Source organism: Lathamus discolor, chromosome 3 (assembly GCF_037157495.1).
Source record: "Lathamus discolor isolate bLatDis1 chromosome 3, bLatDis1.hap1, whole genome shotgun sequence".
NCBI lineage: Eukaryota > Metazoa > Chordata > Aves > Psittaciformes > Psittacidae > Lathamus > Lathamus discolor.
The window spans coordinates 128,939,494-128,943,536 of record NC_088886.1 but is presented as its reverse complement, the minus strand read 5'-3'; positions in this window follow the sequence as shown (position 1 = coordinate 128,943,536).

Below are 4,043 nucleotides of genomic sequence, written 5' to 3'. Positions count from 1 at the left end.
CTGCCCCTCGCCGCCGGCGTGCCCAGCCAGCGAGCTGCCCCCCGCCACGGGCACTGTCCGAGAGCCCGGCCAGGCGCTGGGAGGGGGCTCGGGTCCCCCCCAAGCCCCGGCACGGCGCCGGGAGGGCCGAGCCGTCTCGGGAGGGAAGCGCAGCCCCTCTCAGCAGCTCTGAGCCGCCGCTTCCCTCTTGTCTCACTAGTCGATCGTCTCCTTGTGCCTTCGCTTATCAGCACAAATACAGCTGTCAAAAACCCCTCTCTCTCCTCTCCCTCGCTCTGTCTCTCTGCTTCTCTCCTTCGCTCCTCTCTGGTTAAGACCCCAGCAGATACAGGCAGCATTTAGGCATCATGTGCTAATAAAATCCAGGGAATACTTAATAATTCAAGACATGTCAACATTATTTCATCGTCAAATAAAGAGCGAGCAGCAGAGAAAAGAGGCAGTGTGAGGGGCCCAGCGCCTCCGGGGCAGGGAGCCGCGTTGCACCCTCTCCCCAACCCCAGCTATGAAGTGCTGCCGGAGACACTTGTTTGAATGGCTCGGGAGCTCTGGAGCCGTGCCGTGCCGTGCTGACCCGTGCCAAGCCGAGCCGAACCGAGCCGCGTCGTAGGGAATCGAGCCGTGCCGCGCCGCTTTGTGCGATGCCGAGCCGTGCCGCGCCGCTCGATGCCGAGCCGTGCCGAGCCGAGGCGGGCGGGGCACGGAGCCTGCCCCCCGCCGCCGCCGCCGCCAACGCTGCTCTTGCCGCCTCGCCCCGCCGTGCCCCGCCGGCCCGAGCGCCCCGGGGCAGAGCGCGGCGCGGCTCGGCAGGAGCGGGCAGCCTGCGGGCACCTCGCCCGGCGGCCCCCTCCTGCTCTCCCGCCTGCGGACTCCTCCTGCCTCAGCGGCTCCCTGGCCGTTAACCGCCTCCCTGCCGCGCCCCGAGCCGGCGAGCGCCGGGACCCGTCGGTCCTGGTCCCTGCCCCGCCGAGAACCGGCCGCCAAGCCCCCGCCTGAGCGAGGCTGAAGAAGGGGCGCCGGGGGTGCACCCCCACCCCCACTACGTGCTCCTCGGTGTCCCGGAGCCACGAGGACGGCAGCACCAGCACGCACACCCCTGACCATCGCTCTCCTCCCCGCTGCGCTTGCTGTGCGCCCGGGCTTCATTCCCCCAGCTCCGTTCCTGCCCCCCGGCCCCTGTGTGCCGCACGCTGAGATCCACGGTTCCCCAGGGCAGACCACAAGAAGCGGGGTCACTTCAGGCAGTGACCGGCTCTGGTAGAAAGGCTGAGCCGGGGTCCCCCTCACCTCCTCCTGCCCTGCTGAGACCCTGCCCCTCCTCGGGTTTGCTCTGCTCCCTCCAGGCACACTCGCCTCCATCTGTCCCTGTGCATAGCCCCACTCAGGACTCAGCTCCCGTAGCAGCAGGGGACCCAGGGTGTCCTCCTGCACGTTCCTGCCTGCAGAAGTGAGGCTCTGCCTGCATCGTTCAGTGGGGTCAGAGCCGTGACGAGGTTAAGGGGTTCACCCTGTGGTACCAACTACAGAGCCACTCGGTGCCTGGATCAGGTGGCTCTCCACACACACTTTCTGCCAGCAAGTCGTGATCTCTCCAAGCTTCCTGCCTCAGTTTCCCCAGCTGACGACAGAGGGTTAGCTCTGCTAGAAAGGCTGAGCCAGACCCCTCACCCACAAGCCAAGCAACCCTCTGCAGCCTTGCCTAGTGACCCAGTGGTGGGGGAAACATCAGCTCCCCACCTCCAGAACAAGCCCAGCAGTGGGTACCCTCCCCCAGAAGACATGGCTCTGCTGGGGACGCGCATGCCTGGCTGGGAAGCTGGGGTCCCCGGAGGACAATGAAGAGACAGCCCCTCGTGAGCTCAGCAACGGACCTCGCCTCTCCCTGGGGACTGCGCCGCAGGTCAGTGTGACCTTCACTGTGCTGCCGATGCCAATGGCAAAGCTTTCCCCAGTCGTCCGGCAAGCACACACACATCTTCAATCTTCCCATCGATCTGTGCATGGCACACATGTTCCTGCCTCTGTGCAGGTCAATACAGCGTGATAGGCTGCCTCCGGCAGTGAGCACGCACAGCCCCAGCCGCCCGCTTCGCCCTGCCCGGCGGATGCAGTGTGCACGTGCTAGCCCCACATCCCCAGCTCGGAGAGGCATGGCGGGGGGTGGGCTGGGCAGGTGCCCAAACACCGCCACCACCACGGGTGGCCACGGACACACAGACACAAGCCATGAGCTGCTTCCGCATGGCTTAGCCCCGCAGGAATGCTTGGCCCTCCAAAGACTGGACAGCAAGGGCCTGATCCTGTGACAAAGAAGGTTCTTGGTACAAGGCAGTGACTGGCAATGGGTGTTTGATTTGCAGTGCCTGGTGCAGAGTCCCTCCCTGCATCTCTCCATGCTGTGGTGGAGAGGAGTGCAAGGGCATGGGGGATCTGACATGCAGCTCCACCCTGTAAACGCAGATCCTGAGGTACAGGGCAAGATGATCTGTGTGAGTGTGAGGTTGGCAGGAGCCGTGGCATGGACATGGCAAGGGATCAGGACTGTCTGTCTCCCAGCTGCCTACACAGCCCTTGCCCCACCACCACAGGGATCACAGACCCCATCTTTCTCTGGACATCTGCTCCATTAGCAACTGCTGCCTTGGCTGGGGACACCTCTCAGCATGGTCCCCTCCTGTGTGGCCAAAAAGATATGTCTTCTCCTGCCCCTCTTCCTCTGCTGTGCCCTGCTTCTGCCTGGCCATCCCCTTTCAGGATGACCCAAGGCACAGCACTGGGTTGGGATCAAGATGCCCAAGTGAGTGGAACCCAAGGGAAAAGCCCCATCCCCAGCTGTGGTTCCAGGCCTCCTGCATACCAAGGAATGGGGGAGGCTTCACAACCAGGGACCACCTGGGGAGGGGGCATGCCGGGAGAGACACTGGGCTGGAGAGGCAGGGAGCAGAGCAGTAGCATGGCTGGATGAGGAGGCAGCACGGCTCAGGGACCGCTTTCTCCTGGGACCAGACAAGGCAGCCAGCACAGCACCAGTTGGGAATGGCCACTCAGCAGCGTGTCTGCAGCCCACAGTTGTGCACTGGAGCCTCCCACCTGTATCTGAGCCCTGCACGCCTGCACATGGGGGGCATAAGGCCACAAGGAGGGACTCTGTGGTGTGCAGTGGGGCTCATCTGCCCCTCTACCCTGCCACAAGCACCCACGGGTGCTCCCACATTCAGCCCTTGGGTTTGATGCTAACAGCCAAGAGAACCCCAATATCCCTGGCTCCAGGATGCTGACTTCACTACCTACTCTGCAAGCGAGCTGACAAAACAGGGAGATCAACCAAGGGCTCACAATTGGATCGGGAGAGGGGGGGTCCCTCTGCTTTCTCCCAAGCCCCCCATCCCAGGGGAATGCTGAGCAGCAGGGGCTTGGCGCAGAGCCCACGCACTACACTCAGATGACGGGGGGAAGCTGCAAGTGCTGGGGAAGACAGGACTGGAATATGAAATGATGTTGACAAATCGGAGAAATGGCCTGAAAACAATCAGATACAATTCAAAAGGACAAGTGCCAAGAGCTGGGCTGGGGCGGGAAGCAAATCTGCCCAGCGAGTGGAGGGCGAGCAGCCAGAGGGCAGGGCTGCCAAGCAGGCAGGCGGCAGGGCAGAGCCCTCATCGGCAGCGGGCAGCACCATTGGCATGTCCGAGTTTAGCACCGACACCAGATGGATAAACAAGGCGTGCAGAGGGTCAGACCCCACCAGGAAGGACACACCACACAGGTGCCATTATTTGTGCATGCAGAAGCTGCATTTCCAGATGCCCAGCAGCCAGGCAGCTGGCTTGGAAAAGCAGGTGGGAGCTAGGGAAAACCAGGAGAAGCCTCCTTCATTTGGGATATGGGATCTGCCATTTTAATATATAGGATATCTAGCTACCCTGCAACTGCACTGAGCTTGGTGGAAAGCAGGGCATTGCTCATGGCTGTGCGAGAAGGAGCATTATTTGCAAGGAATCTGAAACATTTGCTGTTGGTGAGGCCTCGGTGGGAGCTCCGTG